This window comes from Panthera leo, chromosome B2, assembly GCF_018350215.1.
Source record: "Panthera leo isolate Ple1 chromosome B2, P.leo_Ple1_pat1.1, whole genome shotgun sequence".
NCBI classification, from domain to species: Eukaryota; Metazoa; Chordata; class Mammalia; order Carnivora; family Felidae; genus Panthera; species Panthera leo.
In genome coordinates, this window is record NC_056683.1 from 73,182,242 (window position 1) to 73,209,295 (window position 27,054).

Below are 27,054 nucleotides of genomic sequence, written 5' to 3' on the forward strand. Positions count from 1 at the left end.
ATGTATCTATGAGAATGGCTCAAATAAAAAAAATAGGATAAAGAATGCTGGCAAGGATGAAGAGGAACTGGATCTCTTGTATATTGCTGTTGGGAATGTAAAATGCTACAGCCACTCTGCAAAAACAGTTTGGAGGTTTTTATTTTTTTATTTTTATTTTTCCAATATATGAAATTTATTGTCAAATTGGTTTCCATACAACACCCAGTGCTCATCCCAAAAGGTGCCCTCCTCAATACCCATCCCCCACCCTCCCCTCCCTCCCACCCCCCATCAACCCTCAGTTTGTTCTCAGTTTTTAACAGTCTCTTATGCTTTGGCTCTCTCCCACTCTAACCTCTTTTTTTTTTTTTTTCCTTCCCCTCCCCCATGGGTTTCTGTTAAGTTTCTCAGGATCCACATAAGAGTGAAACCATATGGTATCTGTCTTTCTCTGTATGGCTTATTTCACTTAGCATCACACTCTCCAGTTCCATCCACGTTGCTACAAAAGGCCATATTTCATTCTTTCTCATTGCCACATAGTATTCCATTGTGTATATAAACCACAATTTCTTTATCCATTCATCAGTTGATGGACATTTAGGCTCTTTCCATAATTTGGCTATTGTTGAGAGTGCTGCTATAAACATTGGGGTACAAGTGCCCCTATGCATCAGTACTCCTGTATCCCTTGGATAAATTCCTAGCAGTGCTATTGCTGGGTCATAGTGTAGGTCTATTTTTAATTTTCTGAGGAACCTCCACACTGCTTTCCAGAGTGGCTGCACCAATTTGCATTCCCACCAACAGTGCAAGAGGGTTCCCTTTTCTCCACATCCTCTCCAGCATCTATAGTCTCCTGATTTGTTCATTCTGGCCACTCTGACTGGCGTGAGGTGATATCTGAGTGTGGTTTTGATTTGTATTTCCCTGATAAGGAGCGACGTTGAACATCTTTTCATGTGCCTGTTGACCATCCGGATGTCTTCTTTAGAGAAGTGTCTATTCATGTTTTCTGCCCATTTCTTCACTGGGTTATTTGTTTTTCGGGTGTGGAGTTTGGTGAGCTCTTTATAGATTTTGGATACTAGCCCTTTGTCCGATATGTCATTTGCAAATATCTTTTCCCATTCCGTTGGTTGCCTTTTCGTTTTGTTGGTTGTTTCCTTTGCTGTGCAGAAGCTTTTTATCTTCATAAGGTCCCAGTAATTCATTTTTGCTTTTAATTCCCTTGCCTTTGGGGATGTGTCGAGTAAGAGATTGCTACGGCTGAGGTCAGAGAGGTCTTTTCCTGCTTTCTCCTCTAAGGTTTTGATGGTTTCCTGTCTCACATTCAGGTCCTTCATCCATTTTGAGTTTATTTTTGTGAATGGTGTGAGAAAGTGGTCTAGTTTCAACCTTCTGCATGTTGCTGTCCAGTTCTCCCAGCACCATTTGTTAAAGAGACTGTCTTTTTTCCATTGGATGTTCTTTCCTGCTTTGTCAAAGATGAGTTGGCCATACGTTTGTGGGTCTAGTTCTGGGGTTTCTATTCTATTCCATTGGTCTATGTGTCTGTTTTTGTGCCAATACCATGCTGCCTTGATGATTACAGCTTTGTAGTAGAGGCTAAAGTCTGGGATTGTGATGCCTCCTGCTTTGGTCTTCTTCTTCAAAATTACTTTGGCTATTCGGGGCCTTTTGTGGTTCCATATGAAAAATTCTCAATAAGATACTAGCAAATCGAATTCAACAGCATATAAAAAGAATTATTCACCATGATCAAGTGGGATTCATTCCTGGGATGCAGGGCTGGATCAACATTCGCAAATCAATCAGCGTGATAAATCACATTAATAAAAAAAAAGAGAAGAACCATATGATCCTGTCAATCGATGCAGAAAAGGCCTTTGACAAAATCCAGCACCCTTTCTTAATAAAAACCCTTGAGAAAGTCGGGATAGAAGGAACATACTTAAAGATCATAAAAGCCATTTATGAAAAGCCCACAGCTAACATCATCCTCAATGGGGAAAAACTGAGAGCTTTTTCCCTGAGATCAGGAACACGACAGGGATGCCCACTCTCACCGCTGTTGTTTAATATAGTGTTGGAAGTAATAGCATCAGCAATCAGACAACAAAAGGAAATCAAAGGCATCAAAATTGGCAAAGATGAAGTCAAGCTTTCGCTTTTTGCAGATGACATGATATTATACATGGAAAATCCGATAGACTCCACCAAAAGTCTGCTAGAACTGATACATGAATTCAGCAAAGTTGCAGGATACAAAATCAATGTACAGAAATCAGTTGCATTCTTATACACTAACAATGAAGCAACAGAAAGACAAATAAAGAAACTGATCCCATTGACAATTGCACCAAGAAGCATAAAATACCTAGGAATAAATCTAACCAAAGATGTAAAAGATCTGTATGCTGAAAACTATAGAAAGCTTATGAAGGTAATTGAAGAAGATATAAAGAAATGGAAAGACATTCCCTGCTCATGGATTAGAAGAATAAATATTGTCAAAATGTCAATACTACCCAAAGCTATCTACACATTCAATGCAATCCCAATCAAAATTGCACCAGCATTCTTCTCGAAACTAGAACAAGCAATCCTAAAATTCACATGGAACCAGTTTGGAGGTTTTTAAAAGTAAACATGCAACGATCATGTGGCCCAGCAACTATACTGCTGGATACATTTTTCCCCAGAGAAAAAAAGACACATTTATATAAAAACCTGAACACAAACTGAACACAAATTTTTGTAGCAACTTTGTTCACAACAGACTCAAACTGGAAACAACCCAGATGTTCAAAAAGTGAATGGCTAAACGAACTGTGGTATATCCATACCATGAAATACCTAGCAATAAAACAAACTATGCTATATAGAATGATTTGTATGAATCTCCAGAAAACTATGCTATGTGGAAAAAGCCAGTCAGAAAAAATAATGTACTACATGATAACATTTTTATAACATTCTTGAAATGACAAATTATGGAAATGGAAGACAGATTAGTGCTTCCAGGGGTTAAGGAAGGGATGGGGGCAGTGAGATGTAGATGTGGCTGTAAAGGGTAATATGAGAAATCTTATGGTAATGGAATTTTTTATTTTATTTTTTACTTTTTGTGATGTTTCATATCTTGACCGTATCAATGTCAACATCCTGGTTGTGATATTGTACTCTGGTTCTGCAACTTACCATTGGGGGAAACTGGGAAATGGGTCCATGAATATCTATGTATTATTTCTTACAATTACATGTGAATCTACAGTTTTCTCAAAACAACCCCCCCAAAAAAAAACTAATCAAAAATATAATACCCTGAGGCCTCCAAAATATAATATACACAGGTTATTTGAAAAATATACATTTTGAGATATACCGATATGCTATTTGGTATCTTCTACCAGATGTTTAGAAACTGAAAATTTTAATCACAGAGATTAAATAATTTATGTTAATTTAAAAAAAGAGAGAAAGAGAGATGGGGGGGGGCACCTGTGTGGCTCAGTGAGTTAAACATCTCACTCTTGATTTCTGCTCAGGTTACAATCTCAAGGTTTCTGATTTTGAGCCCTTTGTAGAGCTCTGCACTGTCAGTGCCTGCTCGAGATTCTCTCTCTCACCCTCTCTGTCTCTCACAATAAATACATAAACTTACTTAGAGAGAGAGACCTGGAAGAGGAATGGCAAACATTATTGAACTCAGAGATATTCTTGATGCAAAAGAGGATTATAGTGAAAAAGCAATGTCTGTCATGGGCCTTGGAGGTGGGGAGATGTGTAGTCTTTGGGCCATGTAAATTGCCTTCCCTGATGTGGAGTTTGGAGTTTTAAGCTAAAGGTTTATTAGTAGAATCTCTGACAGCTCGGGAGCTCCAAAGACTAGAACTTTCCAAAACAGCAGTCATTTTAGCATCACTCAAAACCTAGAGTTTAAAAGTGTCTAAATCCCCTGGGCTGTCACTCTGGCTGTGCCTAGTAAAATCCCTGAGCTACAGAGTTGGCTGTATAGCTGATGTTCCACAGTGATCATTTGCTGGCCCACAAATACATTATGCAGTTCATTGCTCAGGAAAATTTTCTCTTTGTTTGAGTTACAGGGATTAAAAGCATTACAGTTTAATCCTTTTGATGCATCCAGGCCATTTTGAAATTGAATGTTTTTCTATTAACTCTCCTACGGGGAACCAATTCACTGCCACTGTAACAACAGAGCCCAACAATCCTGATTAATTACAGAATTTCTGCCCTTCTTCCTCCATGAGTCTATCTAAAATGTTTAATAACAAAAGCACTTAAGTAATTCTATGGGCTTAATCAATATTTCATATAATTTGGAATAATAAACCTCAAAGTCTTTCAATAAAAATAGTAGGGGAGAGAGATAAGGGCTAGTAGACTGAAGAAACCAGCATTTAAGAATTCATATGCATTAAAGGCTCAAGCCATGTCAACTTGCAAACTCACCCAAAAATGAATCCATGTTAGAAAATCAGCATACACTTGGTTTATTACAATTGTTGAAGTGAAGAACATGAGTTAATAAATTAAATTATACATTCAATTCAGAAGCTGTAATGCTGCTGTCAGATTTATAGCTTTCAATTTATAAAGACCAAGGCATAATAAACTGTTAGGGAGGGAGATTGTCTGCTCATCAGATCTGCATTCAGAAAGATGGGTTAGACTGAACATTCTCCATATGGGGACCACAAGATGAATAAAGAATTCGACTTTGCTTTCCTTTGTCGGCAGTGCCTATGGAAAGAACTGTATCAGAACGACATGCCTGATGTAGAAAAATGAATATAATACTTCACTTTCTACACTACAGAAAATGGAAGAAATCGTAGGGGAAATTTTAAGCATTTCAAACACAGGCTAGCATATGTCAAAAAATAAATTTGCCCAGTGAATAATAAAAGAAAAAGTGGTGACTTCAAAAGATTTAGCATCATAGGAAGACCACAGCATGGAATGTATTTCTGTGCTTAAAAATCAAAATTTGTACCAACTTAAAATTCACAATCACTTCAACATTATTTCTCACTGGCAACCTATTTGGCAAAACATTTCATACATCGACAAGGATAAGCTCTATACATGACTATTATGGTATTATCTTACTTTCTTGAAAAGATAGGATTCATTTTCGGAGTCCTACTTATAGGCATATGCTAAAGAACAACAGCTATGCTGGGGAATCATTCATAGCTGCTTAAAGACAAGCACTATGTTGAACACATCATGAAATTATTATATGGTGTGCATACACAGAGTCCTCAGAAATGAATTTAGCCAGTTTCATGAGTGAAGTGAAATACACCTCTTTGAAATTTGAAAGATGAAGTTTAAGAGGCATTATTTGTCAATCTCATAAGAAAATCATCATCTGCTTTTTCCCTAAATATTTTCCTGAAGTTGCACTCTTTCCTCAAGATCATGTGTGCATTCAAATATTATAAAATTCATTTCTTTACTTAGCAAATTTGATTCATTTGGGACACCACAGACTATCCATAGAGTTTCCATTTTTATTCTCTAATAAGTATTTTCTTTCCCTTTTCCTTTTGTGTTTTCTGTTTACTTTATGTAATTTAAATTTCATCATTTTACCAGTATTATTGGGCTTGTATATTTGCATAAGGCATTATGCTAGATGCTGGAAAAGATATCCTCCCATTCAGTAGGTTGCTTTTTTGTTTTGTTGATGATTTTGTTTGCTGTGCAAAAGCTTTTACCAAATAGGTGTAGTCGCTATAGTTTATTTTTCCTTTTGTTTCCCTTGCTTCAGGAGGCCAATCTAGAAAAATATTGTTATGGCCTATGTCAGAGAAGTCATTGCCTATGTTCTATTCTAGGATTTTTATGGTTTCAGTTCTCACATTTATTTTTTCCCTCGCCCCTCCAAGTTTTTATTTAAATTTCAACTAGTTAACATACAATGCAGTATTAGTTTCAGGGGTAGAGATTAGTCATTCATCACTTACATACAATACCTGGTGCCCATCACAAGTGCCCTCCTTAATACCTATTACCTGTTTAACCCATACCCCCCCACACTCTGATATGCAGCATATCTTTTTTCCATTGAGTATACTTTCCTGCTTTGTCAAAGGTTAATTTCCCATACAGTTGTGGATTCATTTCTGGGTTTTCTTTCCTGTTCCAGGTGTCTGTTTTTGCACCAGTACCATACTGTCTTGATCACTACAGCTTTGTAATATAACTTGAAGTCCAGAATTGTAATGCCTCCAGCTTTTTCTTTTTCGGGATTGCTTTGGCTATTTGGGGTCTTTTGTGGTTTCATACAAATTTTAAGATTGTTCTGTGAAAAATATTGGTGGTATTTTGATAGGGATTACATTAAATGGGTAGATTGCTTTGGGTACTATTTGGGTACAAATATTTTAACAATATTTGTTCTTCCAATCCATGAGCGTGAAATGTCTTTCCATTTCTTTGTGTCATCTTCAATTTATTTCATAAGTGTTCTATAGTTTTCAATGTACAGATTTTTTACCTCTTTAGTTAAGTTTATTCCTAGGCATCTTACAGTTTTTAGCGTAATTGTAAATGGGTTCAATTCCTTGACTTCTCTTTCTACTGCTTCATTATTGATGTATAGAAATTGAACAAATTTCCTTTTTTTTTTTTTGTAATTTTTTAACATTTATTTTTGAGAGAGAGAGAGTGCAAGTGGGGAAGGGGCAGAGGAGGGGTGGACAGAAGATCAGAAGTGGGCTTTATACTGACAGGCTGATAGCAGCAAGCCAATGCAAGGCTCTAACTCACAAACTGCAAGATAATGACCTGAGCCAAAGTCAGATGCTCAACCCACTGAGCCATCCAGGAACTCCACTAACAGATTTCTGTACATTGATTTTTATATCCTGTGATTTTACTGAATTCGTATATCAGTTCTAGCTGTTTTTTTGTAGAATCTTTTGGGTTTTCTCTGTAGAGTATCATGTCTGCATATCACCATCTGCAGATATAGTAAAAGTTTGACTTCTTTCTTGACTATTTGGATGCCTTTTATTTCTTTCTGTTGTCTGATTGCTGAGGCTAGGGTGTCCAGTAATGTTAAATAACAGTGTTGAAAGTGGGCATCCATATCTTACTCCTTCCATGTCTCAAATTTAATTCTTTAATCCATTTTGAGTTTATTTTTGTGTATGGTGTAAGAAAGTGGTCCAGTTTCATTCTTTTTCATGTAGCTGTCCAGTTTTCCCAGAGCCATTTATTGAAGAGACTGTCTTTCTCCCTTTGTATATTCTTGTCTCCTCTTTCATAGGTTAATTGACCATATATGTGTGGGTTTATCTGGGATGTCTATTCTATTCCATTGAACTGTGTGTCTATTTCTGTGCCAGTACCATACTGTGGAGAACAAGGAACTCTCATACATGGTTTGTGAGAATATAAATTGGTACAGTCACTGTGGAAATCAGTATGGAGGTTTCTCAAAAAAATAAAAATAGAAATGCCATATAATCAATAATTCCCTTACTGGGTATTTACCCCCCACCCCCCCCCAAAAAAAAACACCAAAAATACTAATTTGAAAAGATACAGATAGTCATTTGTTTATTGCCTCATTATTGTTAACAGCCAAGATATGGAAGCAAATTAAGTATCCACCTGTAGGTGAATAAATAAAGAAGATGTGGTACACACACAAACACACAGACACACACACACTCACAAGAATATTACACAGTCTTAAAAAAGGATGAGATTATGCCACTTGCAACAACATGGATGGACCTAGAGGGTATTATAAGTGCAATAAGTCAGAATGAATAAATCATGGGAATAAAAGGCATGGCATAGGGAATATAGTCAATGATATTGCAATAGCATTGTGTGGTGACAAATGGCAGCTATACTTGTGGTGAGCATAGCATAACATACAGAGAAGTTGAGTCACTATGTTGTACACTTGAAACTAATGTAACATTGTATTCAACTATATTCAAATTTAAAAATTATTTTTAAAAAACGCAGAGTCAGAGGCCCCTCACCAGTCCTGTTGAATTAGAAGCTGCATTTTAAAACAACTCCCAGGTGATTAGTTTCCAATACAGTAATAGGATTGGGCAAAGGTTTGATATTGAATGTGAATTGAGTTGCTAAAAATCAGCCTCAGAGCTCCACACAGTAGCATTGGCAGAGCAATCTTGGAAGAATTGCTCTATAGTCATTTTCTAGTGCTATATTTAGATTTTGAATCTTACCTGGTCTGAAGATAACTGAGCAATTGGATTGAGAGGAATCCATTTAAAATAAATAATTTAAAGACCTTAAGAAACCTCTCAAATTGAAAGATGTCCCAGTTCTGCTTGTAATTTTGTGTTATCAGATTTTTAAATGTAATTCAGAATTTTCCTGACATCACTAGCTTACAAGTAACAATAAGGTCAGATTTACTTTAATACTCAAATTACATAGATTTCTAGCTCCCTAGTGATTAGAGGAGCAATAGCAATAAAGTTATCCAGTAACCCAGCCTCTAACACATTACTTAAAAAAAATTTATTGTTGTAAAATATAGGTAACATTAAATTTACCACTGTAACCAGTTTTTAAGAATACAGTTCAGTGGCATTAAGTACATTCACATTGTTGTGAAATCATCACCACGATCTATTTCCAGAACTTTTTCCTCACGCCAAATAGAACTTCCATATAATAGTTAATAACAGTAGTTATTAAATGGTAGTTCCCTCTTGCCTCTGCCCCCAGTCCCTGGCAACCACCATTCTGCTTTCTGTCTCTATGAATTTGACTATACTAAGTACCTCATGTAAGTGGACTCATGGAGTGTTTGTCCTTTTGTGACTGGCTCATTGTACTTAGTATAATGTCTTCAAGATTCATCCATGTTGTAGCATGTATCAAAATTCCATTCCTTTTTAGGGCTGAATAATATTCTGTTATCTGTATAGGACACTTTTTGTTTATCCACTCATCTGTTAATAGATAATGTGGGCTGTGTCCACCTTTTGACTATAGTGAGTAATACTGCTACTACAGCTTACTATTTTATTTTACTGAGTATAAAACTATCGAAAGCTACCTTTATCCTGCTGTTAAGCTGAGCAAGTTAGGCACATTTCATGGAAGCTGTCACCACATACATAATGGAGCCCTTGAGGGAAATACATCCCATTCCACTCAATTGTTGCTAAAGTTCAGCATAACTGCCAAAACCGAGACATTCCACTGCAAGTTCTAGCTACCACTGTTCTGATATTTCTTCCAAACACAGAATTTCTAGTGGGAAGGAGAAGACACCTTCCTCCAGCATTAAACTTATACTCAAAACTGATGGGTGCCATGTGTACAGTACTGTCAGCCATTTCTTGTCATTCAGAGTCAGGCAATTCCCCCAAAGCACTCCTTGGGTAGGTTAGAGGTTATCCCAGTGCCAGTCAGAATATTCCAGAATCAGTTCTCCATACCAACAACCCATGGCCTAGGGTGCAATGTAATAACCCAATATGTATCCCTTTCCTTCAGTTTCCCTGGACTATATCTTGATAACTTTAATTTCCGAGAATCTCATTAGTCTTGCCATCTCACCTCCATGAAGATTACTGCCAGTCCCTTGGATGTGTTTTTAAAACTTTGAATCACAAAGTGAAAGAACTGAGATCTGAAGTGTTTTCATTCCATGACCCCTCTTTGTTGCAAACTCTTTTTGGGAATGTGTACCTTATTAAAACCTCCAAGATCTATAAACCACTGGGTTTCATGGAGGGGCATGAGGACTCCATCCTTCTACAAAACTGGAGCCAGCCTTGGCTCAGTAAAGAAGTCCCATTGTATTCTCTTCAGAACAGAAGAGAATCTCTATGAAACTAAAAGATGCCATAAAAAGTGGTTCTTCCCAGACCAAGGGAGTCCACCCAAAGGAGAACGGACAGCTCGTCTTCAAGACAAATGTTCTAGTGGTGTATATATGCTATCATGTGACACAGACGTGATGGTTTGTAGAGACTGATCTCTCCAGTTCTGCAAGGAACATATAAACTTTTGGTGCCTGCATGCCTTGAGGCACCCTGATGGACCAGTACACAGATTGCAGTGTCTGGAGCAAGTGTGCAGGAGGAGGTAGTGTGTCTGACAGAGGAGAGTGGCACTGGTGTGACTCAGAGTGGTTTCAAAGCCTGTACAGGTACTGGTGCTCACAAAGATGCTGATGCCAACTGATGGTAGCATCATGTTTAGAAAAAGCAGACTGTGGGTAGCAATTTCATACAGCTTTGCTAGTCATGGCCTTTGCTAAAAGGGACTGGAACTGAAGAGCAAAAAATGGCACATGCTATGGTGTGTCATAGGGTCTGTGCCTGAGTACGTGTGACACTCCTGGGGATGCTGTCAATGAGGGTGAGATGAAATTCTGACTCATACTATCAAAGGGCTCCCATTACTTTTAGCCTGGATTTCCTTGGACTTAGGAGGCACAAGGCTCCTTGAATTAGGCACGTATAGGCAAATTTGAGTGTTTCTTTAAGATAACCAGATGATCAAGTTTTCATATCTTGTTACCTCATTTCCTAGACAGGATTTTTTTTTTTTTTTTTTACCATACTATTTGTTTCTAATAGTGTCTTTTATGTTTCTAAGAATGAGGAACATGTAACAATTTACTGCTTTTAAACCTTTACCATCCTTTTAATGTAGAGTAGGGGTCACAACTTCAAGGACAATAGGGTGATCAAACAGATAAATAGGTGTGAATGAGTGACATGCTGATTACAAGACAATAGGGAATGGCTGGAGAAAATTGCAGTCCCTTTCCAAAAGCATGCTACTTCATTGGAAAAACAACAACAACAAAACAAAACAAAACCCCAAACAAAAAACTCTGCTAGGCCTAACAAAAGCTGTCTAGTGGCCATATTAAGCCAAGAGGCCATGAGCATCATCACCCTATCTTCATTTTTCTAACCCTCACCACATAAAAGTTGATCTCATTGCAACACTGCTGGGATCAATGATGTCTTTTCATGATTAACATGAAGAAACCAACAGAAGCATGTCATAATATTGCTCCAATTATCCTAGAAGCTGATCAAAAGCAGGGACCCTACCCTACTGTTTCATCTTTGTATTCTGTGTATCTATTCAATTTACAAATACTAGACATCATGATCTCATGGAGAAACCATATCAGATAAATAGGAGTGATAATACCTAACAACCATTGAGTACTCATTTCTTGCTAGGCATTGTGCTAAGAGTGCTCCATATGCTCTCTCATTTGCTCTTCCAACCAACTTATTACATAAGTACTATCATCATCCCAAATTTACAGATGAAGAGATTAAGGCTAGAGTAAAAAAAAATGGTAAAGCAGAGATTCCATGATTCCAAAGTCCATAATTTTAACCAAAATGTAAATACTTATGATACAGCATGCATGTGAGTCAGCAGTTCAAGGATTGTGCAATCAGGTGGAGCAAAGATATTGAATGTAGGTAAAATTTAACAGAGAATTATTGCTTGCAAAAATAGGCCTTCGATACATTATACAGAGAGTAAGAGCAGTGAGTCCAGGAGAGTTTGGATGGGAGTTTGGTGGTGGGAGGGAGACATCAGTGGGGTAAAGGTGAAGTGGGGTCTGACCAGGTGTATATGGAGATAGCCTTGAAACCCAGCTTCTCTTTTACCATAATTTCTCTCTCTCTCCCTCCCTCCTCCTTCACCTTTCATCTGTCCACTTATGTAACTTCTAACTAAGAAAAACTAAACTAAAACTTTGAAAAAATACTCTATTTCGCATATTTGAAGCACATTTGATTTTCCTGTCCACCTCCCAACCCACCTCTGGGGATCTGGCCTCTATCAAGTTAGGAAAACAGAAAAATGTAAACTTTAGTAATGTAAAGAAAAGGACAGGGGCGCCTGGGTGGCTCAGTAGGTTGAGCGTCCGACTTCGGCTCAGGTCACGATCTCGCGGTCCGTGAGTTCGAGCCCCGCGTCGGGCTCTGGGCTGATGGCTCAGAGCCTGGAGGCTGCTTCCGATTCTGTCTCCCTCTCTCTCTGCCCCTCCCCCGTTCATGCTTTGTCTCTCTCTGTCTCAAAAATAAATAAACGTTAAAAAAAAAATTTAGAAAAGGACAGAGACTTTCCCCTTCATAGCACACCAGCTATGCTCTAGGCAGTGAATTTGATTGTATTGTGGTTGTTTCCCTTTGAGGGAAGAGCTGGAAGAGATCAGAGAGGATGAACCCCCAACTCCCACAGGAACCTGAAAGGCAGAGCAAAGTGCTGCTCTTCCCTGTCTCTGTACTCTCTTTGTGGGGGTGATTTCTAGCACTAATGTTTCTGGCAATGAATACAATTTTCCTACACTACTTAATGTCACTTTGTGATGGTCAACTTTATATGTCAATTTGTCTTGGTTACAGCACTCATATATTTGGTAAAACATTATTGTAGATGTTTCTGTGAATATATTTTTATATGAAATTTACATTTAAATCAGTGGACTTTGAGTAAGGCCTCCATAATGAGGTGGGCCTTATCCAATCAGTTGGAGGCCTTAGTAGAAAAAGACTGATCTCCATGGAAGAAAGGGTAATTCTACCAGCAGACTACCTCTGGGCTCAAACTGTAACTCTTCCCTGGGTCTCCAGCCTGCCAGTCTACCTTTTAGATTTTAGACTTTTTAAGCTTCTTTAATTGTGTAAGCCAACTTCTTAAAATAAATCTCTATCTCTGTATCTCTTTCTCTTTTTAGATAGAAGATGATAGACAGATAGATAGATAGATAGATAGATAGATAGATACAGGTGTGTATTAGTCAAATTTCTCCACAGAAATAGAACAAGATGTGTGTGTGTGCGCGCATGTGTGAATGAGATGTGTATGTATATGTATGTCTGTATATGTATGTACATATACACACATACATTTCTCTGTGGAGAAACTTGACTAATACCTTATTTTATCAGTTCTAAGATATACTCGTTTATGTGTTTTAACATATGAAGTCATAAGGTATCTTAAATTTGATATTATTTTAGATGAAATATGGTTTTTCTTAGTATTTGAGAGAGTATTCAACATCCTCTCAACTAGAATATGTAGACCAGTAGATTGCTTTATTGAGCCAGCTGATTACAGTACAACCACTGTCTATGATATGTGTAGTTATGCAGTAACTTCTTCCCAAGGATCTAGCAACTCTGTGAAGTTTTAAATAATTATTTTCCATAATCCTATCATTCAACTTCCATCTGTAAACTCTAACAATAATTTTTTTCTAAAAGATGAACGTTGTGAATGTAATGAAGGCTATAGAATCTTAAGGGAATGTTTTGGAAAGGGACCATAGAAAGCAGTAATATATTTCTCTCAAGTAAGCCTCACCACACTTCAGTCCCACTCTCTTTTCAGCACAGGTTTCTAGCACTTTAGCCACATTATTCTGCTGCAAATGGTAGCATTTTTTTTTCTTCCTAGGTAAATTTTCAGAAGAACTGGATAATTGGACAATAGTGCAGCACCTTTTGACATTCTAGGTCCTTACACAAAGCTAAGAGTTCCTTGAAGGTAGGAATAGGTCTTAGGTGTCTGTGTATCTCTAGTACTTAGCATGTGTACATGGTATACACGGACATTTGTCATTACGTGCATGTCACTGGGGGCCCCTGGGTGGCTCAGTAGGTTGAGCGTCTGACTTTGGCTCAGGTCATGATCTCATGGTTCGTGAGTTCAAGCCCCAGGTCAGACTCTGTGCTGACAACACTGAGGCTGGAGCCTGCTTTGGATTCTCTGTCTCCCTCTCTCTCTGCCCCTCCCCCACTTGTGCTCTGTCTCTCTCTCAAAGATACATAAACATTTAAAAAATTTTAAAAATACATGCATGTCATTGAATATGTTGCTTACATTGTGAAGTGTTGGTGAATGTCCAGGCATCCAAGGGAGGTTGTCTCCTTTAGGTTGTGTAAACCTTGAAGGTAGCTTAGTCAAAATAGCAAAAGGTTTGGTGCCATCAAAACACTGATTTTAGTACTGGTTCTGCCACATACAGGCTGGGTGACTTTGGAACATTAGCTGACTTTTCTGAACTTCAAGCTTTTGCACTTGGAAAGGGAACATTATAATGTAGATGTTGAAGAGTTTTGTGAGGGTTAAAGTAATTTTTGAAAGAAACAGGCACTTCATACTCTCATAGAAATGTGGTAGGTAGCTCTCATTGTTCCATCACCCCTTTCCTGCTGCCCCTATTATAGCACTAAGCAAAGTACCTAGATAGCACTTGAAAGATATTCAGTCATGTTTGTTGAATGAATCACAAGTGTCTTGACAATAAACATACACTATGCTTGGCTTTTTATAAAAACATGCAATAAATTTTACAGCCTCACTCTTACAAATAAAAAGTAAAGAATTGTTCATGGTGTGATTGTCTTTTACCCCAAATTTTCAGTATTTTCAGCTGACGAGCCTTCAGCTCTACTGTATTACTCATGTTCTAATCTCTCTCTCATTTAAAAAATTTCATCTTAATTTCAATGAAGAACAACCAATCAACAAACAGAACTATAAATACTTTAAATCACAGAACTTACCTCAAGTTTATGGTATTACCAGGTTGAATTTTCACGTGAGGAACCAAAATGCTTATTTCTAGTTTTTAAGAAATAATCACAACACTGATATTTTAGTGTCAAAATGATTTCCTCTCTCTTTTCTTTCTTTCCTTCCTTTTTCTCCTGTCTTCTCCCCTACCCACCATCTGTTTTTTGGGAGTTCAATAAATGAATCATCCAACAGGCGAACGAACTCTGGATGACACAATACTTTAAGCCACATCTGAAATGAATTGAAAGTTTAAAAGGCCACATAACATCAATTGATGTGCATGCTCTTCTCGCTGAAAGACAATCAGATGCCAGAAAGCCCTTTTGTAACACACTGTCCCAGGAACTATCAGTTCCAATATCCACATGTACATTCTTCATGGGAAATATTGGCAGCCATTTTGTACTTACTGTTGTACTTCATAATTCTTCAGATAAATGATTTACACATTATGGGAGCATTAAGTTAGAGAAGTGAAACTAATAGCTAGATGAAAATGTCAAAACCAGGTTTCAGGTGGTAGTAGGAAGAGCAAAATCTAGACAGACTAGAGGCTGAGTGCAGACAGATGGAAGAAAGGTAGGAAGGAAAGAGGTATGGGTTGGTGGATGGATCTAGGGCCAGATTAATTCAAAAGCCCGAATCAAATTTCAACTCTAAGCTGTGGAAATTGAGCAGAAGCTTAGTTTTTTTTCCAAACAATCTGTTTCCAAACAGAAACTTCATGTATTCAATGGAACCATTTAGCAAATACTCCATGTCAAATGTTTAAGACACTGGGGATATATCACTGAACAAAACAGAAATCTATAAACTCAGAGATTTTGTTCCAGTAGGGAAAGATATAATAAACAATTAATGCAACCAATAAATAATGTAATTGAAAGAGACAGAGAAGTGCTATATAGAGGAAGAAAAAAATCAGAGTAAAGAGTAGTGTAAATGCTGGAGTACCAGAGTGGAAGTTTCAGTTTAAACGATGTAGTCTTTTTAAAATTTTTATAATGTTTATTTTTGAGAGAGAGAGAGAGAGAGAGAGAGAGAGAGAGAGGAGTGTGAGCACATGATGGGCAAAGAGAGAGGGAGACACAGAATCTGAAGCAAGCTCCAGGCTGTGAGCCATCAGCACAGAGCCCAGTGCAGGGCTCGAACCCACGAACTGCAATATCATGACCTGAGCTGAAGTTGGACACTTAACCAACTGAGCCACCCAGGCACCCCTAAATGATGTAGTTCTAACATGAGGATTACTTAAATATCAATTATTTAAATGATTGAAAATGGCAGAATCACAAAAGTAAAAAAAAAAATTGTAACATTACAAAAAGTGAGGAATTTTATGACATATTAAAAAAAACAAAAACACAATTTTCATCAAACTTAAATAAAATATATGCTATTAGAGAAGTCCTAAAAACATGTCAGAGATAATTACTTGTCTATATTCTTTTTTTTAAATAAAACACTGTACTATTAAAAAAAGAAAACAGGTATGTGGATTTTACTTACTGACAAGGTTAAAGTCCTTTAAAAACAGTGTCATCTCATCATTGTCCATGTGACTGATACTATTATCCCTATTTTACAGGTGGGGACATTGAGGGCCAAAGAATGTTTATATGACTAAACGTAATGAGTCAGTGGTAAGGATTACGGAAAATGCATGTCCTAAGAAGCATGCAAATGACTTCATCTTATGTGGCTTTGGCTATATAAGTTACATTATCTCAGCAGTTTTGTGAACATGACTTTCTTCATGATTATTCCTCTTCCTGTCTGGTTGTCCCAAAGAGACCTGGCTATTGAGAAAAGCTCAGTGAGAGCCGAGGATGAGTGCAAATGCTTGAGAAATGCCATAGCAATATGCAGAAGGTGCCACGCTACAGAGTTTCTGTAATGAACGAATTCAGGAAAAAACTACTGCCAAGCAGTTTCCGTTCCAAGGGTTAGTGTTTTTTTGTTTTTTTGTTTTTTTGTTTTTTCTCCTAGAAAAGTTTTTTGGCTCTCACTTCACAGGAAAGTGACAAAGTCTTTACAGTAAGTCAGTCCCTTATCTCCTCTTACTTTTTAAATCTTAAGAACATGGTTAATTCCTGGGGAGCCTGGATGGCTCAGTCGGTTAAGCATCCGCTTCGGCTCAGGTCATGATCTCACCGTTCATGAGTTTGAGCCTTGAGTCGGGCTCTGTGCTAACAGCTCTGAGCCTGGAGCCTGCTTCAGATTCTGTGTCTCCCTCTCTCTCTGCACTTCCCCTACTCGTGCATGCTCTCTCTCCCTCAAAAATAAGTGAACATTAAAATAGTTTTTTAAAAAAAGAACATGATTAATAGCATGTATGTGTGGTTTATCTAATGAACTTGCTGATTACACTTGGCATGTGACAGCAATGGCAGCAACCCCATTAAACTTAGACAATAATGATTTCTTTAATGGAATTCAAGATGAAATTGGGAAATTTGTCAAGGAGAGGCAAGCTTGTCAGGTTGTCCTATCACATAATTCAAAATTTTTGGCCAAGAGAGTGCAGCTAATTACATATTTTCTATATGTTGATCATTTTGAAAATTTTCCAAGTTACTGCAGACTAAACTTAAAACAGGATATTGTATTAATCAAATCCTAAATATTAATATGTTCCTTGCCAAACTGGTTTCCTTGAAACCTCTTTCATTTGTGTTACCCCACTGTTTTCCCATGAAAGAGGTGAAGATAAATGTGCAATACTGTTAACGCATTTTGCTACTTGGATTATTATGTTCACACATTTACACACACACACACACACACACACACACACACACACAGATGGAGTGCCTAAAAAAGGCCCCTGAGTATTCAAACTATTTTTGCTCAAAGTTCCTTAATTTATCTACCTGTCATTCCATTAGTGGCCATTTTCCTTTCCTTGAAAGGTATCAGAATTAAAACTCCAGGAATTCCAAAATAAACAACTTCTCCCTCCCTTTGTCACCCTTGTTCTGTTGCTTCTGACCTTGACCCTAATAACTAACCAGGCCTTATCAGAGCCAGTAAAACTGACTTGGGTTAAGGTCAATTTAATTAGAACTTGCGTGTGTCATCAGGGGTATGAATTTTTCTCCCTTCCAGAAGGAGGCTAGAAACATGAGAAGGGAGACCTGGTCTGGTTTGAGAGAAAATAAATTGGTTTCACTATGACCATTGTGACATCTGGCTATCTAATATCTCAGTCGAATTACAAGTAAGTGCCCTACACACAGCTCAATAGCTACACAAGGCTATCAGAAGGAAACTTTAACTGGTGAGAAAGCTGGGGCAGGAGTTGTCCAGGAAAATGGGTACAGGGTAACATCAACCAGCCTCCAGAAGTTTTGAGGACTTGTACTTGGCTTCCAAGAACAATTCAGGTGTTAATTCTGATTTATAAAACTGTCTGTGTTTTGGATACTAGTTACCTTGGAAATCAGCTCTAAGGTTGTAAAGAGTTCCCAGATTTACACTTCAGACACCCAAGAGTAATATCCTTCCATGAAAAGCCAAGTTGACTAGAATTAATGGTGGCCTTAATCTGACAGAACCCTAGTTTGCACCTTCAGTTCCCACTCCCACCCCCAGCTTCCCTTACTGAGTAGAAATGTGAATGTGGGAACACTTGAGCACGAATAGCTTCATTTTGCTGAGTTTTCAAATATTCAAGGTCCAATTTGAGAAGAGTTTAACAGTAAATTCAAGTGTATATTTTAATAAATTCTTGTTTATGACACTATACCATATGATTATTTGTATTAGAATATATATTTAAACCATTATATTCTCACCGGTAAGCACACATTCTTTTTTTTTTTTTTTTTTTTTTACGTTTTATTTATTTTTGAGACAGAGAGAGACAGAGCATGAACGGGGGAGGGGCAGAGAGAGAGGGAGACACAGAATCGGAAGCAGGCTCCAGGCTCTGAGCCATCAGCCCAGAGCCTGACGCGGGGCTCGAACTCACGGACCGCGAGATCCTGACCTGAGCTGAAGTCGGCCGCTTAACCGACTGAGCCACCCAGGCGCCCCGAGCACACATTCTTATGAGCAGTGAGATTTGAATAAATTAGGAATCATCCTCTATAAACATATTTTTTTTTTAAATCTGCCTTTTATTTCACCAGGTTTTTAAAGGTATCTGGCAGATTTTTTTTCCTTTAACTCTTTTGTGGGATTGATTTAACCTGCATACACTTGTACCTTTACTGTTATATTCCAATTACTCAACCATCATCTCATTTTTCCAAGAAATTCTGAAAATTCTTTGATCCAAATAGTGAACTGTTGAGGCTCTCTGGTAATTCACCCTAAGTATTCCCTGGAACCAGTAGTATCCTCAATGCTCAATGCTACTCCTTTTAAATATTCTGCAGCATGTTCCAGGACCATTCTGTGACATTCCTTTCATTTGCAGCTTGTCTTCCTGATATTTTCTTGACAAACAGTAAAACAGAAGCAAACTGGTTAAGAGGCTTGCCTCAGGCCATACAATAGATACAATAGATTAATAACAGAAATAGGATTGGTATACCCTGTCTCCTTGAAGAAAGCCTTTTGTGTGTATGCATTTCTCTACCAACTAAATTACCCTATATACTATCAGCAGACAATCCAACACAAACTGTCGCATTTCATTTTTGTGAAAACATGGAATTGGACCACAGACACATGAGAAGGCCATATAAAAGAACAAGAAGTAAGTAGAGTGAGACTCAATTCAACGTTTAAGTATGAGTAAAATACATAACTGAAATTACGTACAACCGGAAGTGCATTACTTTAAAATTGGACAGTTACTGATAGCCTTAAACACTCTTAGACTGCAGAGATCAAAAGCAGAGAACTACTGTGCTAACACACTAGGAAGACCAGCAGTTACTCATTCCCTGTCATAAACTCACCAGTACAGTCACTAGCATAAAAAGTAAAGATTGTTAGCAATGTCTAACCACCTAATTGCCCAAGTAACCGTCTTTTCTTATTGTCTTGAACACGAAGGAAGTGGCAAGCCAGTAGGACTGTAATCTGTTATCTGTTACCACTGAGAGCAGTGTCATGTTGTGACACCAACACAGAAAAAGGTCAGGGAGACAGACATAGGGGAAACTCATCCAATTAAGTTTGTGCTAGACACTACCTTCATCTTTCCTTCAAATGACTCACTTATAACTGTGGGTATACTGAGTGTGGATGTGTGTCCATGGGAAGAAGGAAAAAAGAAATATTTGAAGAAAAGTTTATAAAAGATAGAATAGGGTGGGCAAGCGGTGACCGCACCAGAGTAGATAGTCTCCCGGTCCCGATCCACATGCCTGTGAATCAATTTTGTGTGTGCACACACATCCCCATGAATTAGTTATCCCTACAGATTATTGCATGGAGAAGCCCAAACACTAGGTGGCAGAACACATGATGAATCCTCATGTCAGGACCCTTGGATAGTGCATACAGTGGAAGTTGGGTAGCACATGTCAAAGGCACACTTGTTCGAGTCACTAGAAAAGCACGTGAATAAAAGTAAATGCAAAAGGAGCTAAATTGTACTGCTGTTTTACTGAAGCTCACCTGGCTGCCAAGAATGGTCAAAACAGCTTTTTGATTGCTTGTTTTAATCCGTAGAGCTTGTAGCTGTTGGCTATTATGATTAAGACATCAATTTTGAGAAAATCCTTTAATTGTTATACTTTTTAAACCTTAATGCCTGGATACTACTCTAAAGATTTCCTCACCTCCCTCCTGTCCTACTCTGTAAAATGTCGGTTCCACAGTTCTTCCAGGATCCAGTGCAAAGCTGACTAGAAAGATCGTAAAACTAGAGGATTACAAACATTTAGATAAAATAGTTCTTTCTCTCATGAACTAAAAACTAGTGTAAACTTTTAAGTATTTTAAACTTAAAGTTAAGCTTCAAGTAATTCTAGAATCAGTTAATATGAATTATGGGATAATAACAATAAAAAAATCATGTTTTTATAACACTTTGGCTCTGTAGAAAAAATGTTTAAACATTCTTTTTTAAAAAGTGTTTATTTAGTTTGACAGAGAAAGAGTGTGTGCGTGTGTGAGGGAGGGGCAGAGAGAAAGAAGGAGAGAGAGAGAATCCCAAGCTGGCTTCACATTGTCAGCACAGAGCCTGAGGTGGGACTCAGTCCCAGGAACTGTGAGATCATGACCTGAGCTGAAATCAAGAGTCAGACACTAAACCTACTGAGCCACCCAGGTGCTACAAATGTTTAAACATTCTTAATGAAATATTTTAAGAACCTAAATTGAAAGAAAGAGAAACACTTACTTGAAGTATTAATATGAAGGCTGGTTAAATTATTTTGCTGTAAATTAGCAATTAATTAGAAATTAAATTAGATATTAAAATATTAGATATCAGTTAGCTGTGAAAAGGTATGCCATGTAAGCATATTCTGACTGGACCCTTGAAGATCCATGGATGGATTTCAGACAGCATACCCTTTAAAACTGTATGAAAAATTGTGCACCTATGTGAAGACAGCTTCCATCAGAATTTCAAATGGGTTCAGGACATATATAAGAAGGCTTTAAAAACACTGACCCAGGGTGATGGGCATTTAGGAGGACACCTGTTGGGATGAGCACTGGGTGTTGTATGGAAACCAATTTGACAATAAATTTCATAATAAAAAATAAATTAAAAAAATAAATAAATAAAAACACTGACCCAAAGGCTGTGTCTTACACAATTCAAATCTTTTTAGTAACCAGTAGTGCTTTGCTTTTGTTAATGGTTTTCCACTTAAGGTTGTTATATTTAACCGAACTAATAAGGTATTATCTCAAACTTTTGTAATAGTTGGTCTGTGCTCTCACTGCACACTGCAAATTTCTTTTAATTCACCATGCCATGCGGAAAAAAGGAAAGAAGGGGCTAATAGAAATAAAACTATCTTATAAACTAGTAAGAGTGGTTTTAGAACCTTAGAGAAGGTTTGGCTTATTTAAAACCAAAACAAAAATGCATTTCAAATATATTCATAGGCACTGTAAATATTTTATTAAAAGGTTATTTGGCAATATGCTTAATGATTTGCAACTAAATAATAATCTTTAAGCGGTACAGACTTTTTTTACTTAAACTAATAAGCAGTCTTTCATTTCCAGAACAATCTCATAAAAAAAAATGCATAGTGTCTCTTCTTTGCTGTCCAAGAGAAATGAGCAAACTGGGATATTTTAATCCAAAAGATGTATTTTTCTTCTTCTCCAGATTTCTGTGCATCAAAAGCATCCTATCAGGGACAAAAAGAAACTTTTTCCAAAGCTGATAGTCTAAAGTTTGCAGTGGCAAAGGACTTGTCAACACAATTAGGAATAAATAATAAATGCTTGATTGTCAATATGCATCATGCAGTTGGAAGGAATGTGTAGTTGTTTGTTCAAGCTGTTTTATTAACTTTATATAAATGTAATTCAAGAGATGTTTTGAAGAAGCCATAGATTCCCAGTATTGGAGCCTTATCTTTATCTATATTCTGATTAAGTATCAACAAGTTTTGAAAGTTGACTACAGACTTACCTAACTCATAAGGCATTATCTCAAACTTTTGTAATATTCAGCCTCTGCACATATTACATCCAACTTTGTCATAAATGGACTCCAAAATCAAAAAGAGAAAAAAATTTCACAGGAGGAGAAAAACAAGATGTTTGAACATTTCGCTTTTTGGTCAAATTGTCAAGGGTATGGTTATTGGTTTTCTATAACCTGCAGAAAAATTTCTGAACTCTTTATTCTTTATGTTTGAAGTTTTTATAACTTTATCCTAAGAATTACATGTCTAGATTTGCTTCCCAATTTAGCAGTGTGCTTATTAAGGTTTTAGGACCAGAGAAAACCTGAATTCCAGCCCCAGGTCCAGCATTTACCCACTGATGGACCTCAGTCACTTGTTTAATGTTCCTAGGTTTTCTAGTATATAAAATGTGTACTGTCTCATTTAATACTACAAACAACCTGACTCATAATATTTCTGTGAAGATCAAATGAGCTAATTTATAAGAAGCTGTGCAGTGTCTGACACAGAGTAACTGCCTAGTAACTCTCAACCATCGTTATTAAAATGTCCTTATACAAATGCTCTGCTCCTGCCTGGTTGTTTACTCATTGTACGCGAAGGTGTATTCTATCTCATCTTCATGCCTTCTCAGAGGAGGCCACACATCCAAATGCTACTCATACATCATGTCTCTCTGATATACATCCTCATAAAATCTTCCCTGAGAATTTCTTCAAACTCTTTTTTCATCAGGTGATTATTGACTACACCTATCATTTGATAATTAATTTTTTACTGACTATATGTCATTTATGTCTACTTTCCTAAACTATTATTTATGTAATTATTTCAATCTTTGTTGTTTGTGATGTCAAGGATTTATGGTCAGTATCCCAAACCAGACTGTAAATTCTTTAAGGACAAGCATATCTTACATCTTTTTCTATTCTCTATAATATCTAGCAGAATATATTATTCTGTATGTACTATGTACTGTTGATTTAATTTTTAAGTCTGTGTGAGCAAGAGACCGAGAGAGAAACAGACAATCTAAAATTGTCTTAAATATATTTGCTTTTATAGAACCCATGCCTATATTACTGAGCCATACAAGGGGATTTGGAGTCATGAGAAGTTGTTAACAGCCAGTGATGTGCTGGAGCTAGACTATACTATTACAAGAGCCAATGGTGTGTATCTCTTTCCCAGTTCTGTAGGTCATGATGTCTAGTTGCCAATTTGAAACAGTCTGTATTAGGAGTATTTATACTATGGGAATTGGCAAATGCTACAAATCTGGGCTTTCTTTTTCTCATCTCTTTTATTCTCTTGTATTCTTTCTTCCTTTATTTCCTTCCTTCCTTTCTTTTTTTTTCTTTCTCTCTTTTTTCTTTCTTTTCCTCTTTCTCTCCCCTTCCTCCTTCTCTGTCCTTTTCTTTGCTTCTTTCAGAACAAGTTATTATATATTTAGCAGGACACCACTGGTTAGAACCCACAAAGACAGATTTAGAGACATCCAAGATGTGTAGAGATTTAAATACATCTTACCTATTGAGCAAACTCAGATAATCTATAATTGTTTTCCAAAATCAGAGGGCACTCTGTGCACATAGAAATAACATATTTGTATGTTATAATTTACAGTTACCACTTAAATATTAATATACTCTGTAGGTTTCCTGTCTCACATTTAGGTCTTTTATTGATTGTGAATTTATTTTTGTGTATGGTGTAAGAAAGTGGTCCAGTTTCATTCTTCTTCATGTTGCTGTCTAGTTTTCCCAACACCATCTCTTGAAGAGACTTTTTCCTCTATTTTATTTTATATTTTTATTCTTTTTGGAAGAGAGTGTGTGTGTGCAAGCTGGGGAGAGGGGGAGGGAGGAGAGAGAGAGAGAGAGAGAGAGAGAGAATCTTAAGCAGGCTCCATACTTACACAAAGCTTGGTGTGGGGCTTGATCCCACGACCCTAGGATCATGACCTGAGTGGAAATCAAGATTTGGAGGCTTGGGGCACCTGGGTGGCTCATTCAGATAAGCATCTGACTCTTGATTTCAGCTCAGGTCATGCTCTAACAGTTTCATGGTTTCGAGCCCCATGACAGCTGACAGCACAGAGCCTGCTTGGGATTCTCTCTCTCCCTCTCTCTCTGCCCCTCTCCCACTCACACTGTCTCTGTCTCTCAATACAAATAAATAAACTTTATTCAAATTAAAAAAAAAAAAAAAGAGTTGGAGACCTAACCGACTGAGTCACAGTCAGGCACTCTGGTGCCCAAAGACTGTATTTTTTCCATTGGATATTCTCTTCTGCTTTGTCAAAGATTAGTTGACCATATATATAGCTGTGGGTCCATTTCTGGGTTTTCTATTCTGTTCCATTGATCTATGTGTCTGTTTTTGGGCCGGTTCTATGCTGTCTTGATGACCACAGCTTTTTAATATAGCTTGAAGTCTGGAATTGTGATGCTTCCAGCTTTGCTTTTCTTTTTCAAGATTGCTTTGGCTCTTTGGAATCTTTGTCATAAAAAAGAATGAAATCTTTTTTTTTTTTTGCATTTTATTTTATTTTATTAATATAATTTATTGTCAAATTGGCTAACATACAGGGTGTAAAGTGTGCTTGGTTTTTGGGGTAGATTCCCGTGGTTCATCGCTTACATACAACACCCAGTGCTCATCCCAACAAGTGCCCTCCTCGATGCCCATCACCCATTTTCCCCTCTCCCCCGCGCCTCATCAACCCTCAGTTTGTTTACTGTATTTAAGAGTCTCTTATGGTTTGCTTCCCTCCCTTTCTGTTTGTAACTATTGTTTCCTCTTCCTTTCCCCAATCGTCTTCTGTTAAGTTTCTCAAGATCAAGAAAGAAAGAAAGAAAGAAAGAAAGAAAGAAAGAAAGAAAGAAAGACAATTAATAAGTGAAACCAACAGTGAACTTCTTCCACTTGAATACATGTATCTTTGTAAGTTATCTTTTTCAGCTGTGATACCATCAGAACTGCATATTAAAGAAAGCTAATCTTTAAATAATAACTTCAAACAGCAGTATCAGCCAAGATTTTCAAATATAATTAGGCATATTCATTAACATCAGTCTCATTAACCATCATCATTATTATAAGTCAGCCAAAAGATATTATGGATCATTAATAACTAAAATAAAAATTATTCTAAATATTCATTTTATTTTCACTTGTCTTTTTAAAATTTCCATGTGTGTATGCTTTATAATATATACAAATAGCACTAATACAATGTTAATGTAGGTAATTTATGGAAAATAAATATGTTAAGGAAAAAAAGAGAATGAAATCTTGCCCTTTGGAATAATGTGGATGGAACTACAGTATATTGTGCTAAATGAAATAAGTCAGTCAGAGAAAGACAAATACCATATGATTTCATTCATTTGTGGAATTTAAGAACAAAACAGATGAACATGGGGTGTTGGAGAAAGAGAAAGAGAGAGGGAGGCAAACCATAAGAGTCCCTTAACTATAGAGAACAAACTGAGGGTTGCTAGAGGGGTGTTAGGTGAGGGGATGGGCTAGATGGGTGATGGATATTAACGAGGACACTTGTTGTGATGAGCACTGGGTGTTATATGTAACCAACAAATCACTAAGTTCTACTCCTGAAATTAATCTTACACTATATTTTAACTAACTAGAGTTTATATATATATATATATATATATATATATATATATATATATATATCTCCTTTGCAAATGATCTTGATACTTGGCAGGTAATCCATATGTTTGTATACTGCAGCTATGCCCTTAGGGATTATTTTCCAGGGATGCTATGCATGTATAACTTGTAATCCTTCTAAGCCATGAGCTCCTCAGAGAAATTTACTGAATTAAAGACAAGTGTCAATCAAGAGCTATACCAATGATGTGCTGGACTCCAGTCACTCAGGAAAAAATATATGTATGTCTATTTATTACTTAATTTTAAAATTTAACATTTTGAAGGGGAGAGCAAACTTAAAATAAAAAGAATATGTTCCAGAAACTAAATAATTATCAATGCACAATTATATACTCAGCCTTGGAGATACAGGTAGAGATTGCAGCAGCTGTTTTTTAATGTCTCCTTTTGTCATTTGTTCTGTAATTCAAACTTCAGTTTTTAAAAGTTTCCATTGTCTTCATTAGGTCAGCAATATAATCCTTGAGAAACTTATATCTATTCTATAAAACAATGAGCTTGATTTTTTTTTTTTCACAGTACCTCCAGTTCAAGTCCTGGAGTCAGCCCTTAGCCTCTCTCTATTGCATTCAGAAGTAGTCTTCAAAGTGAAGAGGGACAGGAACAAGAGGAGGACACATTAGTAAAATCTTGGTTTGCACATGATATATTTTTTCTGCCATGAAAAGGTCTGTTATGAAGGCTGATATAAAATACCACTGAGAATAAAAATGTCATTCCATATCCTAATCACATACTAAAAGTCCAGTGATCCATCAGAGACTAACACAAGACTGTATTGTATGTGAGCCTAGAAATTCATCTCCTATTTCAGGAAAACCAAAAACTTTCTCTTACCACAGAGGCACTGTGGTTAAATCACCTTAACCAAAAAATCCAAAGGAGAGCTGAATCCTCTGTCTATAGTGACACAGACATGGGGCTCTAACTCCCTTGCATAAGTTAAATTTAATGGTCGGATTTCCTCATTTGCAACTTCCCAATTATGCCGGTTCAGGATTTTGGTCCTGGAATGCTCCTTGCCAGGGGCTGAGTGCCTCATGTTCCCCTCCTCTAGCAGCAGCTGCCTACAAATAGACCAAATCTAGGACCTACCTTCTCTGTTAAAATGAAGATTAGCAGGTATTAAAGACATGTTAGCATTTAGGTGAGGGTCTCACCCAGATGTTAACAGAAGAAATTAAAGAATATTTGGGGTCGA

At 37.1% G+C, this 27,054-nt stretch overlaps 1 long non-coding RNA gene across 3 annotated transcripts in view; it reads left to right on the top strand.

Annotated features, from left to right (window-relative positions):
* LOC122220127 overlaps positions 1–27,054 on the top strand; it is a 262,266-nt gene that overhangs the window by 166,719 nt on the left and 68,493 nt on the right. The window contains exon 4 of one of the 3 annotated variants that reach the window (XR_006202688.1): positions 23,217–23,306. The exons of the other annotated variants lie outside the window; for them this stretch is intronic. This is a non-coding gene — a long non-coding RNA (uncharacterized LOC122220127). Of the gene's footprint in view, positions 1–23,216; positions 23,307–27,054 lie in introns of those variants that run through there. 3 annotated transcript variants of the gene reach the window in all.